General features: G+C 36.6%; 1 protein-coding gene across 3 annotated transcripts in view; it reads left to right on the top strand.

The window, feature by feature from the left end:
• The window catches only part of LOC6036156 (laminin subunit alpha-1), a 226,680-nt gene that overhangs the window by 143,083 nt on the left and 67,585 nt on the right, over positions 1 to 16,012 (top strand). Inside the window, exon 1 of one of the 3 annotated variants that reach the window (XM_038251287.1) lies at positions 10,410 to 10,540. The exons of the other annotated variants lie outside the window; for them this stretch is intronic. The gene's annotated coding sequence lies outside the window, so the exon portion shown is untranslated. Of the gene's footprint in view, positions 1 to 10,409; positions 10,541 to 16,012 lie in introns of those variants that run through there. 3 annotated transcript variants of the gene reach the window in all.

Genomic DNA, 16,012 nt, shown 5'->3' with positions numbered 1-16,012 from the left:
AATGTGGAACTATGAGTTTTCGCTGGGGCTGGGACTAGAACAGCTGAACCAGACCAAATTTATGTTGAGTTTCATAGTGAATGTGAACCATATGAAAATTTCATTTAATATTTTACTTATATAAAACCAGACAAATCACCAAAAATATAAAATTAAATCTTCAAGTCGTTCATCAAGCTATTTTTATCATATCGCCTCACATCTCTCTGATTCATCAGTCTAGTTCATTCCCCAATTGCATGAACTTCGCCCAACCCGAGTCCGCGTGCTCCGGATTCAACGCTCAGAGTGAACACGCTCTTCCGCCGTCCCCATAGATCAAAGGCAAAAGCTCAATAAACAACACGCGAAAGATAAGCACATTGCCTTTCTTTGGTGGCCGGCGTTCCGTGGGACGTCGCGACGCTGAAGTGATTTGCGAGAGAAATTAACTCTCGCTCTCTCGATGTTTTGCGCTTTGCGTGAGAATTCTCTCTCACAACTGGCCAATTCATTCGCCAGGTTCAAGGTGTATGAAAGTGATTTGCGAAAATATTGTGAAGTAGGAGTCTTTTCACGATTTCACGGCTGAACCAATTGTGTGTTTTGATTTTGTTTTGGCAAAAAGACAAATAATCGCCAGAAGTTTTGAAAATATAAGCAAATTTAAATTTCATTCTCTTACTATGGAGTTTTGAAATTAATTAAAATTCCATAAGTTGGTTTCTTCTTTAATCTAATTTTCGGACCACACAAAAACTTGTGCTTTCTCCATATTGTCATATTGTAGGAAATTTTCTCTAAATTTGAAAATATTTTTTACAAGGTTGAAAATTTCGATTGCAAATTTTATTTTGCATCTAAGAATAATTTTGAAATTTTGTTTGCCCGCTGATTTTTTGGGAAAACTTTGTAAGTTACAGTCTAATTAGATAAAACTCAGAAAAAAACATTTTCATCGATTCGAATTCTTTCCCAGTCACGACGTTCTAGCAGATTACTTACAAATCTGGATATTGTTATAGCATTCTAGCAGAAATGTACCACCGTTCTAGCAGGATTCTGGCAGAACAAGCTTTGCTAGAAGACTCTGTAACTGGAGTGAGGTTGTAACTCAGAAATTAATAGCCCGATATTCAAAGTCTTAGGGAGAAAATTGTAGGAAAGGAGAATGGGCAAATTTGTATGGGAGCTGGTCCAAGGATGTACCCGAACCGGACCAACTTTTTTCGAAAGATCTCGCCGAGACATGAAAAAAAGTCTTCTGGACCAACTCTCTAAACCCCGGGGTTCAAAAGTTACAAGCTGTTGAAGTTTGAGCATTTTGGGTAAAAATGTACAAAAAATCGTATTTTGGCTATTTCTAAAATCATTCATAAAATCTCTTTTTTATTATGGATTTCGATCATCTTGACTTCATTCGACGCGTATCAGCAAAAACTATGAGTTCTGATATGTCTTAGCATGATTGAAACATGATTTATCTTTTTTTTATCCGTTTGAACCGTTTGTGCAAGAGGCATTCCATAGAAACAAGTCGAAACTTCAAGATTTTTAAACCGGATCCGACCCAGACTGCTACAGTGAGTATGGAAGGCTTCAGTGCAATATTGTAACAACTTATTGGGATGTTCTGAGGCATCCGAGAACTCCTTGGCGTTAAGACCGGTGAGTCTACCGCCGTAACAAGCAAGAGGTCGGCGGTTTTTGGCCGCTGATCATACCCGCATAGCTTCAGTGAGTATGGTAGACTACTTTCCAGATGTGTTGAGATGTCCTGGGTCATTCCCTGGAGTTAAGATCTTTGAAGCTACAGCCGTAACAAGCAAGAGGTCGACGGTTTTTGACCCCGAAACAACCCGCATAGCTTCAGTCAGTATGGTAGACTGCTTTGTTAATGTGTAGGAATGTCTTTGGTCATCCTAGGACTCCCTTGAGTTAAGATATTTGGGTCACTGTAACAAGAAAAAGGTCGACGGTTTTTAACCGCGCATCATAACCGCAAAGATTCAGTGAGTATGGCAGGCTATATTGCTGTTATGTTGGGATGTTCTGGACCATTCCAGGGAGTCCTTGTAACAACCGTAGATCTACAGATCGAAACTCCAGGGAGTCCATAGATGACCCAAGACATCTCAAGCCATTAACAAACTAGTCTACAATACTCTGAAGCTATGCGAGTATGATCCGTGGTAAAAAACCGGTCGACATCTTGCTTGTTACGGTAGTAGACTTACAGATCTTAAATCCAGGGAGTCCTAGTATGATCCAAGACATATCAAAACATTAGCAAAATAGTCTACTACACACACTGAAGCTATGCGGGTATGATCAGTGGTAAAAAATCACTTCCCCTTTTGCTATTTATGGTAATAGACCCACAGATCATAACTCCAGGGAGTCCTTGGATGACCCAGGACATCCTAACACATTAGCAAAGTAGTCTACCACACACACTGAAGCTATGCGGGTATGATCAGCGGCCAAAAACCGCCGACCTCTTGCTTGTTACGCACTATGGTACATTGGGTGGCCAAGTTTCAAAAAAGTGACCTTCTCCAAATATTTTTTGGTATTTTTTTCTCGAAAGTAAACATTCTAACTAAGAAAAATCCAAATTTTCAAAGCTCTAAGTTTGTTCATTACGGAGATACGCAAGCTGAAAGTCAAAAAATGGAGTAAAAAACTAGCGTTTTTCGTAAAAAAGGCTGATTGTTTAATTTTAACATAGCTTAGCCATTTTAAATGTTTTATTAGGACAAATATACATCGTTGGAAAGGTAATGAGATAAGCTTTGAAACTATTAATAGATAAAATGTTGTTTCCATGATTTCGCTTTATGTTATTATTTGTTTGTCAAGGTTTTCGATATTTTCAAAAATTTATATCTTTTAAACCAGATTTTTCACTATCACGCACCATAATTCTAGACTAAATTTTCAAAACAACCTATGAGTCATGGGTTTCTTTCATGAGCAATTCTCAGAGATTTCGGTCATTCGATTTTTTTTGTATTTTTTAATCCGGCTGAAACTTTTTTGGTGCCTTCGGTATGCCCAAAGAAGCCATTTTGCATCATTAGTTTGCCCATATAATTTTCCATACAAATTTGGCAGCTGTCCATACAAAAATGATATAAGAAACTTCAAAAATCTGTATCTTTTGAAGAATTTTTTTTATCGATTTGGTGTCTTCGGCAAAGTTGTAGGTATGGATATGGACTACACTGAAAAAAAATGATACACGGTAAAATTTTTTTTGGTGATTTTTAATTTAACTTTTTGTCACTAAAACTTGATTTGCAAAAAAACACTATTTTTATTTTTTTTTATTTTTTGATGTGTTTTAGAGGACATAAAATGCCAACTTTTCAGAAATTTCCAGAATGGGCAAAAAATCTTTGACCGAGTTATGATTTTTTGAATCAATTCAGATTTTTTCAAAAAATCGAAATATTGGTCGCAAAAATTTTTCAACTTCATTTTTCGATGTAAAATTGAATTTGCAATCAAAAAGTACATCAGTGAATTTTTGATAAAGTGCACCGTTTTCAAGTTATAACCATTTTTAGGTAACTTTTTTGAAAATAGTCTCAGTTTTTCATTTTTTTAAATTAGTGCCCATGTTTGCCCACCGTGGTGTAGGGGTAAGCGTGATTGCCTCTCACCCAGTCGGCCTGGGTTCGATCCCAGACGGTCCCGGTGGCATTTTTCGAGACGAGATTTGTCTGATCACGCCTTCCGTCGGAAGGGAAGTAAATGTTGGTCCCGGACTAACCTAAAAAAGGTTAGGTCGTTAGCTCAGTCCAGGTGTAGGAGTCGTCTCCCTGGGTCCTGCCTCGGTGGAGTCGCTGGTAGGCAGTTGGACTAACAATCCAAAGGTCGTCAGTTCGAATCCCGGGGTGGATGGAAGCTAAGGTGTAAAAAGAGGTTTGCAATTGCCTCAACAATCAAGCCTTCGAACACCTAGTTTCGAGTAGGAATCTCGCAATCGAGAACGCCAAGGCAATGCTGTAGAGCGAATAATTTGATTTTTTTTTGTTTGCCCACCTTTGAAAAAAATATTTTTAAAAAGCTGAGAAAATTCTCTATATTTTGCTTTATTGAACTTTGTTGATACGACCCATAGTTGCTGAGATATTGCCATGCAAAGGTTAAAAAACAGGAAAATTGATGTTTTCTAAGTCTCACTCAAACAACCCGCCATTTTATAATGTCGATTTCTCAGCAACTATAAATCCGATTTTCAATGTTAAAACATGAAACATTCGTGAAATTTTCCGATCTTTTCGAAAAAAATATTTTCAAAAATTTTAAATCAAGGCTAACATTTTAAAGGGGCGTAAAATTTAATGTTTGGCCCGTTTGAAATGTTAGTCTGGATTTTAAATTTTTGAAAATATGGACAAACTAATGATGCAAAATGGCTTCTTTGGGCATACCGAAGGCACCAAAAAAGTTTCAGCCAGATTAAAAAATACAAAAAATAAAATTAAAGAAAAAAGACCGATTCCGTAGAGAACTGCTCTCATGCAGATTTTTTTCTAGAATTCAGAAGTCCCCTTTTCAGTCCCCTCTAAAACATATCAAAAATTTCGAAAATAAAAAAAAAGTTTTTTGGGATGTTTACATTAAGTGATAAAAAGTTAAATTAAAGCAATTGATTTTGTTCTGTTTACATGTACAAATAGTCTTAATCATAAGCAAAAACTTTGCCGAAGACGTGAAATCGATCATACATTTACATATCCATTTTGTATGACCAGCCCCAAAGTTGTATGAACTCTTATGGGAAAACTTATGGTGCAGAATTCTTTCTTTAACATAGGAAATGCATATACAAAGTTTCATCAAAATAAATAGAAACTACTCAATTTTATCATCTTTCTTTAGATACGAGGATTTGAAGTGAATCAGGACAAGTGTTATGGGCAGCTGTTGAAGCCTTTTTGCACATTTTTGCCTTCCTCACTGAGGTAAGGCTATAATCCTGCTCTGAAAATGAACTTTTGATTAAAAGCTCCTAGACCCACCTTCATGCATACATATCGACTCAGAATCGAAAACTGAACAAATGTCTGTGTGTGTGTATGTGTGTGTGTATGTGTGTGTGTATGTGTGTGTGTATGTGTGTGTGTATGTGTGTGTATGTATGTATGTGACCAAAATTCTCACTGAGTTTTCTCAGCACTGGCTGAACCGATTTTGATCGAACCAGTTGCATTCGACTTGGTTTAGGGTCCCATACATCGCTATTGAATTGTTTGAAGTTTCGATAAGTAGTTCAAAAGTTATGTATAAAAATGCGTTTTCACAAATATCCGGATCTCAATTATATGCATGTAAACGATGTCCGGATCCATCATCCGACCCATCGTTGGTTAGGTAATTGAAAGGCCTTTCCAATGAGTCCAAAACATTGAAGATCTGGCAACCCTGTCTCGAGTTATTACCACATAAGTTATATTTATGTACTTTTTTGAAGCCGGATCTCACTTAAATGTATGTAAACGATGTCCGGATCCATCATCCGACCCATCATTGGTTAGGTAATTGAAAAGCCTTTCCAAAGAGTCCAAAACACTGAAGATCTGGCAACCCTGTCTCGAGTTATTATCCCATAAGTGATATTTATGTACTTTTTTGAAGCCGGATCTCACTTAAATGTATGTAAACGATGTCCGGATCCATCATCCGACCCATCATTGGTTAGGCAATTGAAAGGCCTTTCCAAAGAGTCCAAAACACTGAAGATCTGGCAACCCTGTCTCGAGTTATTACCGCATAAGTTATATTTATGTACTTTTTTGAAGCCGGATCTCACTTAAATGTATGTTAACGATGTCCGGATCCATCATCCGACCCATCATTGGCTAGGTAATTGAAAGGCCTTTCCAAAGAGTCCAAAACACTGAAGATCTGGCAACCCTGTCTCGAGTTATTACCCCATAAGTGATATTTATGTACTTTTTTGAAGCCGGATCTCACTTAAATGTATGTAAACGATGTCCGGATCCATCATCCGACCCATCATTGGTTAGGTAATTGAAAGGCCTTTCCAAAGAGTCCAAAACACTGAAGATCTGGCAACCCTGTCTCGAGTTATTACCACATAAGTTATATTTATGTACTTTTTTGAAGCCGGATCTCACTTAAATGTATGTAAACGATGTCCGGATCCATCATCCGACCCATCGTTGGTTAGGTAATTTAAAGGCCTTTCCAAAGAGTCCAAAACACTGAAGATCTGGCAACCCTGTCTCGAGTTATTACCCCATAAGTGATATTTATGTACTTTTTTGAAGCCGGATCTCACTTAAATGTATGTTAACGATGTCCGGATCCATCATCCGACCCATCATTGGTTAGGTAATTGAAAGGCCTTTCCAAAGAGTCCAAAACACTGAAGATCTGGCAACCCTGTCTCGAGTTATTACCACATAAGTTATATTTATGTACTTTTTTGAAGCCGGATCTCACTTAAATGTATGTAAACGATGTCCGGATCCATCATCCGACCCATCATTGGCTAGGTAATTGAAAGGCCTTTCCAAAGAGTCCAAAACACTGAAGATCTGGCAACCCTGTCTCGAGTTATTACCCCATAAGTGATATTTATGTACTTTTTTGAAGCCGGATCTCACTTAAATGTATGTAAACGATGTCCGGATCCATCATCCGACCCATCATTGGTTAGGTAATTGAAAGGCTTTTCTTAAGAGTCCAAAACACTGAAGATCTGGCAACCCTGTCTCGAGTTATTACCCCATAAGTGATATTTATGTACTTTTTTGAAGCCGGATCTCACTTAAACGTATGTAAACGATGTCCGGATCCATCATCCGACCCATCATTGGTTAGGTAATTTAAAGGCCTTTCCAAAGAGTCCAAAACACTGAAGATCTGGCAACCCTGTCTCGAGTTATTACCCCATAAGTGATATTTATGTACTTTTTTGAAGCCGGATCTCACTTAAATGTATGTAAACGATGTCCGGATCCATCATCCGACCCATCATTGGCTAGGTAATTGAAAGGCCTTTCCAAAGAGTCCAAAACACTGAAGATCTGGCAACCCTGTCTCGAGTTATTACCCCATAAGTGATATTTATGTACTTTTTTGAAGCCGGATCTCACTTAAATGTATGTAAACGATGTCCGGATCCATCATCCGACCCATCATTGGTTAGGTAATTGAAAGGCCTTTCTTAAGAGTCCAAAACACTGAAGATCTGGCAACCCTGTCTCGAGTTATTACCCCATAAGTGATATTTATGTACTTTTTTGAAGCCGGATCTCACTTAAATGTATGTAAACGATGTCCGGATCCATCATCCGTCCATTCGTTGGTTAGGTAATTGAAAGGGTTTTCCAATGAGTCCAAAACATTGATGATCTGGCAACCCTGTCTCGAGTTATTACCACATAAGTGATATTTATGTACTTTTTTGAAGCCGGATCTCACTTAAATGTATGTAAACGATGTCCGGATCCATCATCCGACCCATCATTGGTTAGGTAATTGAAAGGCCTTTCTTAAGAGTCCAAAACACTGAAGATCTGGCAACCCTGTCTCGAGTTATTACCCCATAAGTGATATTTATGTACTTTTTTGAAGCCGGATCTCACTTAAATGTATGTAAACGATGTCCGGATCCATCATCCGACCCATCGTTGGTTAGGTTATTGAAAGGCCTTTCCAACGAGTCCAAAACATTGAAGATCTGGCAACCCTGTCTTGAGATATGGCCACTTAAGTAATATTTATGTACTTTTTGGAAGCCGGATCACACTTAAATGTATGTAAACTATGTCCGGATCCATCATCCGACCCATCGTTGGTTAGGTTATTGAAAGGCCTTTCCAAAGAGTCCAAAACACTGAAGATCTGGCAACCCTGTCTCGAGTTATTACCCCATAAGTGATATTTATGTACTTTTTTGAAGCCGGATCTCACTTAAATGTATGTTAACGATGTCCGGATCCATCATCCGACCCATCGTTGGTTAGGCAATTGAAAGGGCTTTCCAAAGAGTCCAAAACATTGAAGATCTGGCAACCCTGTCTCGAGTTATTACCACATAAGTTATATCTGTGTTCCTGTTTTTCTGGATCTAAAAAAATGCTGAAATGTGTGTCCAAACCACTCATATTACCCATTTTTGGTAAAAAGTGAGGAAGGCATCAACCACATAGGTGGATTAAGTTAGTTTTTTTTTTATTGATTCCGGTGAAAACAGGTCAAGAAAATTAATACCCCGATTTCCAAGTCTCAATTCAGTCTAATTGACGGTAGAGACTAAAATGGAGATGAATGTGAATTTGGAAAATATTTGTTACACAGATTAATAAAATCTTTAATACAACTTTTCTAAAATTTATCATTGACTTTATGTCATTTTTAAACTTTTCTTATATTTGTTTTCAATCGCTAACTTGTCATTTGACATTCATTAACATTAACTATAGTCCATATTAAAATATAAATAAAATAAATAAATTTATTAATATTATCAACTTATTTAATCTTATTCACACAGTTGCAAACAGGTGAATCTTGTTGGATAATTGTACGTCTCGTTCTTAAATAACAAGTTGCATCCAACATTTGAAGCAATTTCGAATAAAGCTCTTAGGCTTCATCCATAAAGTACGTCACGCTAAAATCAGCCAAAATTTACCCCCCCCCCCCCCCCCTTTGTCACGCTTTTCCTATACTTATAACATGCAATGTCACACTTGCTCAGACCCCCTCTCCCCCCCTAGAGCGTGACATACTTTATGGATGACGCCTTAGAATGGAATTTAAAGTCAAATGTCCATGTCTTCAAACAATTCATCGTTCCAATTTAACCCATACACACAAGTATTACTTTTCGATACAAGTGCTAGAAAGTACTTTTCAACATTTTTTTTAAGTTTTCAGTACTTGTATCGAAAGGTAATACTTTTCGATTCTGTTATTTTTGGCAGAGAAATGTTAACCAATTCTTCGTTCGAGAAAGATAGGAAATTCATGTACAGTGGACTCTCTCGTTGTCGATATTGAAGGGACCGTCGAGAGCGGGAGTTATCAAATTATAGAACGGAAAATCAAAGCAATCTGTTCGAAGGGACTTAAAAATTTATTGACAGCAGTTCATGTACATGTTTCTCGACAGAATTGCAAAATACAATTTAACACCGAGTTTAATACTATATTGTTTGCAATCCCGACAACCACTTAAATTTGATTATTACAGTGAAACGGTTGTTTTCCCGCTTTAATGTTTTCAAACTCCAAAACAACATCGAAAATAGTAATCAGTTGAACTGTTTTTCTCTTAAATGAATGCTTAAAAGTATTTTTCAGTACTGTTTTGACGAGAACGTTTACAACAGAACTGCAAGATATGTTTTTCAGCGTAGACTTTTTATTTTGATTTTATGCAGTTCAGACTTCTAAATAGATTTCTAAATAGAGAGTTCTAAATAGATTATTTTAGAAAATGTTTATATTTATTCAAACAAATTTGTAAGATTTTCCTTTTTACAAAATAAAAAAAAACAGGGTGTTTCTGTTGATTTTTTGTAAAAAAAAAACATTTCCAGCTGAGTTTTAGTTTTTTTTTAATTAAATTCTAACACTTTCTGTTTTTTGTTTTTTTTTTGTTAATTAAATTAATTTTGTGTCATGAACTAACGAGCAAATTTTTAGATATGTTTGAAGTCCTTTGTTTGATTGTTGCCAAGTTTTGAGCATTATGTGCTATTTTTTGTAAATTTGTTTTGTCCTCCTTCAAACTCAGTTCAATTCAAGAAGTTAACTTTTTATAAATAATGGTAATGGGCTGACTTCAATAAATAGAAACAGATAAATACAATGTTTGCCTTTTTTTAACAGACCTTTTGAAAATGGCTTGTCAATGGGAGAGTAACACAAAAAAAAGGATTTTTAGACCCCCTCCCCTCCTCGTAACAAAATTCCATACAAATTTAAAAAAAAATGTATGGAGCGTAACACGGTCTTCGACTCCCCCTACTGCGCTACGTAATTAAAGAAGGCTCCCTTTATAACGAATCATGGGAACTTTTACAGCCATTTAAGCAAAACTTAAATATTTTCAAGAACAAACTGGAGCTAGGATCAAAATTTCCTGTTCCTAATTTGATACATAATCTACCAAAATTCGAATTTCAACTCTTTTATTACATCATTTCTTGTTAAAAATTTACTGAAAAATAACAAAAATATTTTGTACCATGCCAACTAAATTGAATGCCGTGATTTTCCCCAATCTTCCACTCTATTCATCACCACTTCATTCGCGAGAAGCTGCCGCTGCTCACAGCGCCGTCATCCGCGAGTCGTCTCTCGTGAACTCGCTGGCGCGCGCGGATCCCCTCCGTTCAGTGAATCGCCGAGTTCGCCGGTTCAGTAGCTCGGTGGAGTTCGTCGCGAGTGAACGCCTTTGCGTTGATTCCGGTCGATCGGTTAGAACGTCTCGAGAAACGGGCTTCGCGCGCCGCCAAGTGTCCACACTCCGGGGTCTTTGGATCCGTGGACCAGATTAGATCACAGTGTGAGGATTTAATTAGATCGGAGGGGGGTTCCTTCGACGGTTTGTGTGTGTGTGTTTGTTTATTGTAGTGAGGGTCGTTTAATAGCCCCGAAACCAAAATTGGGCGCCAAACTAAGTGCTTTTATGGCCGATATTGGCCAAGTGCCGAGGATCAATCAGTGGTGGAACTAGTTCAAGTGCCTCTCTCTCTCTCTCTATCGGGAAGAACTTTGGTGGACCGGTGTGTTTGGTGGCTGTGCCTTTTCCTGGTGGCCACAAATCTCCAGCAGCAGCCGGCCGGCCGGCTGGCAGTGGCTCAAATTAATCTAGTAATTTGCGGTCAAATCTTTTCGGCTTTATTGGCGTGCGCGCGCGTGAGCATTGCGGGAAGAACAAGAAGGCATGAAAAGAACGAAATTTTTTGATTGATGTAGATTTTTTGCGGTTCTGGTACTTGGAAGGTATTACTCTTCGAAGAACTCAAGGTGGAAAAGCAACCGGGAGGAACTATATTCGCAAGACGGAGATGGATTAGTGGAGAGTTTGGTGAAAAATGCTGAAAAAAGTGGTGAAATGACACTCAAGAGCATAAAATTATTTAAAACAAAAAAAAAAAACTTCAACTTTATATACAAAACCTTTCAAATGCAAACAAAAAGATCAGAAAAATCTAATTCGCAGAAATAAAAATATATGTTCAGAAATCGAAATGCAATGTAAGGATTTCGAAGCCCCTGTGCTTTTTTGTACTTAGCTGGCTGGGATTCCTATCTAGTTAGCATAAGAGATCTTGTGTTTCATTCGTTATTTAATCTGTAATAGTTTTTTTTTGTATTTGAGCCTCGTTCTAAACAGGGTTGCCTGGTCAAAATTGCAAAAAAATGTGGCCAAGTACCGAACACAAATTTGGAAAAAAAATCAGACGAAAATAAAACAATTATAAGTGCTTGAAAAATTCTATGAATTAATTGGTTTTTGGTCTCAAAAAAGATGAATTCTAGGTTAAATTTTCAAAAGGTCTTATCTGCATAGGAAGCCCATGACTGTATGTGTACCTGCTGTCCATAACACATAGGCTGTTTTGAAAATTTACTCTAGACTTAACATTTTCAATCAAATAAATATTTGCCTAATTTGCTTAATATGTTCGAAATTGTGAGAAAATAAAAAAAAATCTGTCGAAATTTGACAAATTCTGGCAAAGATCATGGTAAATCTTTATTTCGTCTGACACTTTAAAAATCTGGCATTCACAGATTTTTCTGGCAACCTGGCAACCCTGGTTCTAAAATTGTAAACTTGCATGTAAGATGTGTAGGGAAAAGCTTATAACTGGATTACAGTTATTTTCGTAGCAACAAATTTAAGAGCAGAGTGATAATTTAAACGCAAACAAAATGGAAATTTATCTTGAACAATAATGCTTGACTGAGCTAAATTTGCAAGATTTGAAGATACAACTGATTTATCTGACTTTTAATTTAAGATTTGATTGATGGTTTCATCAATGCTAGATCGTTTGAGAATTGTTATGCTTTAGTAAGTGCATCGTTGATTAAAACATAACAAAGTTTTTAAATCTATAGAATCAAAAATATGGTTTTGATAATCTCATAAAGTGGATTTTACACAAAGTTTTTGATTTCTGGTAAAAAAAAATACAAATTTAAATTACAAGCCAAGGAATAACCAATTGAATGAAAAAAGTGTATTAAAATGCAATATTTAAGTATTCACGATTTTTTTTCGCCGAAAAAAAGCTTTTTGCAGTACTGTACAACGGAGTTTCATAAAATTTCAAATATTTTTTATGGATCCCAGACACTTTTACTATGATTTTAAACGCAGGGAAATGCATTTCAAATTATTTGCAATTAATTAGACTTCTATTTCCATTAACATTTTGAAATTATTTGATTTTTTTGCCCACTGATTATTCGGACAGAAATTGAATGGGGGGCGAAACAAAATTTTAAAAAATATTTGCAATGGCCTAATTTAAATAAAAATAAATTTTGCCAGACGCATACAATTAGGGTTTGATGAATTACAGTTCTGATGCAAAATGATCTTTGCAACGATTAATTGATTGATTTGAAATACTGAAGCGTTGAAAACTATTTTAATAAAATATAAATGTATTTAAATTTCAAAAATCAAAATGATAACAGAAATTAAATTTGATTCAAAAAAACAACAATTGGGGATCGATGATAAATTTTGAAACATTTAAATGTGTTGTATCGAAATCAAGTTTAACTTCGCTTTTCATAATAAAACAAAAATGTTGATTTTGTCAAAAACGGAGTCATTTCATTGCTTTTTCAATGTTAAATCTGATTTATTTTTCGTAATTTGAATATATGAATATCAACCAAAAATTAATGTCTATTTTTGTTGCATCTGCTTGCACAGTATTAGAAAGAAGATTGATTGAAATATTTGTTTGCCTCTCATCCTGAAGAAAGGTATAGGTTTTACTTTTGGGCTTGGACGTCACTTCTATCTTCGTACATAAAATGTTTCATCTAGAAAAGTTACAATATATTCTAGGTTATGAAAATGAAAAAAAAAAAAACAAGAATTCAAGAAAATATTCATATGGGTTGAAAATTTAAGTGAAACAAATATTTTTTATGTCCAAATTCTAATAAAAATTTCTTGTGATGATTGAAGAAAATTTTATTTTGAAAAATTAAGAGTTTTACAGTTAATTTGTAATGTTTTGATCTTTCTGTCAGGTAAAAAAGTGTTTGCAAATATTTTTTGCAAAACGTGTTAGCTTAAATAATCTAAGAATTATTTTTCTGTAGTTAACAACTAGTTAGTTTACAGTATGAAGTTATCGCAGAGTTCTCACCTTAAATTTTCTAATTCTATAAAAATGTCCAAAGAATTTAAATTTATATCAGTTTTCATTAAAATATGTCCTGTCTGTTTCTGATCTGCGGTGATGAAATTCCAATTTGCGTTTATGGAAAGAAAAAATATGATGCTCTAAAATAAAAACATATATCTCAACTTTATGAGTAACTGTAACCAGATTGTCAGCTTCTATAATTTGATAGATTTTTTCTTGGTTTCCAATTCTACAAACATTTTTTTGCCAGAGCTGATCTCACAAGTTTTTGTGATAAAAATTCTTCAATGATTCAAAATTGCATAAAAAAATCACATGTTTATTTTGCCCTTGAGTGTACCCGAAATAAGTCATAACCGTAAAAACAACGCGAGTTTGAGTAATATTATAAACATATAAAAAAAAAATGTGACTGCAGATATTGAAGAGGTGAACCAGTGCGGGAAAAAGTAAACAAAACAGAAGCAAAACGGTTCCCATCTTTGAGCACAAAATGACCAAGAAGAATAATTTTCACGATTTCGTAACAGTCGGTGTGGTCCCAGCCAGAGTAGGGATGTACCTCTTTTTTTCGTCATTTGAAGCTACTCCGGGGATGTTCATCACCAACACCGGCTCTGGCCGGCATGTCGAACCTGGCCAAATGGACAGTAGAGGAGTGAGAAAAAACGAAGAGTAACGTGGAAAAAGTGGCATGAGAAAATTATTGTATAGGAAGGAACATCGAAAGGCGGCGAGAAGAGAAAGAAGGAAAAAAATGGGTTGAAAATTGGAACATACCAAAAAAAAAAGTTGAAAAAAACTAAAGCAAGGAAGACACGCCAAGGCAAAGTTCGGGAATGTTGATGGACGAAACTGCTGCTGAACACTAGGACTGGAAACAGACCAGAACAGAAGCAAAAGTGTTACTGCCAAGTTGGTGTTGTTGTTGTTGGAGGTCGATTTGTGGATGCATGGCGGAAGGTTGTGATGCGACCATCGACAGGAGCACCGTCATAAGTAGCCCCGGGCCAAATTATCGGCAAATTAGAGCGGTCGGGGTTGGGAATTCTACCGTTTTTTTAATGTATGCGGAGGCAGCCTAATTGAATTATTGCATAATTTGGGCTGGAGTTGGAACGTTGGAGAAGATTCGTAAAATTTCTCCAGAAAATGTTACTTCTATGGGTTTTACTGAAATCACAAATTTTCAAATAATCTGTGTTTTTTTAGACTGGTACCACGTCCCATGCTTCCCGTCAAGCTTCAACTCTTTCATAATCCCAACGCTCGCCTCACTCTAATATTTGTTGTTTACACAAGCCCCACAAACTCGGAGCAATTACGCGGAGCGTTGAGGCGCCTCAGCGCCTCAATCTCGCCCGAAATGTGACTCACGAGCGTGTATTACACCGTCCTGCTCGAGGCACTTTGCGGGGTTCTCAAGGAAGTGGCTCGTCATGCCGTGGCTGCTGCTGAAGCTGTATTTCACAAACGAAGTGATTCTTTCCCAATCTTCCAGCCGGCTTGGTCTCGTGACCGGGGAATTAGCCAATCCCAAACGGGCTCCGGGAGAGCTCTCTCTTGATGCGCGCCATTCGGAGATAAATCGTGGCCCGAGTTGACATTTCTTACTTAGAGCGGCCCCCGTCCGGATTAGGCACGGATGTCAAATCTGATAATTTGTATGTTTTGTCATTACGCGCGACGTTTAACAAGATAAGCCTGACGGTGGCCTTCCGGTTTGGAATGGGTTTCATTAGTGGAATAGCCTAAGCTTCAGCGGTGTGTACGTACATGCTTTCTCACACCTACCACGTCGAACTGCCCGCCACACGGTAATCCATTAGCTGCCGATCCACCTGACTCCGGGTAGTGTACTCACCACGGATCATCTGGAGATCCCAGGTCGGCATAACATCAACTTTTTCCGAACAATTATTTCAAATGGCCAGGCATCATTAAGGTTACCCAAGTAGCAATTGAAATGCTTTATATTCTTATATGGTTTTAAAAAAGTTTTAATAAATGCAACAATGTTTTATAAAAACTTTTATCAAAGCAAACAGGTTTTCATCTCGCATAACCTTCAACATATTTTCAAGGTTTCTTCAAGACTTGATTAGGAATTCTACTTTGAAGTTTTAATTCAGTTTTTAAGTTACACTTCGAGATTTCCTGAAGAATATATGGCGCAGCTTGAATATCTTGACGAAGTCTGCAATAAATCTTTTGCGTCTTAATAAGGAATTTGACCAATCTTGTTGGTTTTGAACTGTCACCTCAACTTATTCAGTTGTAGAACGAGAAACACAGTGCAAGGAGATAAATTACTTTGATCCAGCTTTTAAGTGCAGCTACAAGTGATTCCATAATACAAAGTTTTCAAAAGTTTGTAAAGAATAATAAAAAGAATAAATTGGTGGTTTTGGTTGTGTTTTTTTTTGCGAAAAGATTTTTTAATTACCGTTTTTTCCAGAATGTATTATTGGGTACTATTTGTGCATTTCAGAAAAGGCGCCTGTGCAGTTGTTGCTTAATATTATTTTTATGTTATGTTGTGTTATGTTATGTTATTTTTCGCAATTTATAACAACTGAACAAGACGTTTCACACATTTTGTTTTGTGTGGCGTTTCTCGCAGACTTTTTATT

This window comes from Culex quinquefasciatus, chromosome 2 (assembly GCF_015732765.1).
Source record: "Culex quinquefasciatus strain JHB chromosome 2, VPISU_Cqui_1.0_pri_paternal, whole genome shotgun sequence".
In the NCBI taxonomy this organism is placed as follows: domain Eukaryota; kingdom Metazoa; phylum Arthropoda; class Insecta; order Diptera; family Culicidae; genus Culex; species Culex quinquefasciatus.
Note: the sequence above shows the minus strand (reverse complement) of the source record. Positions and strands in the feature narration are given on the sequence as shown.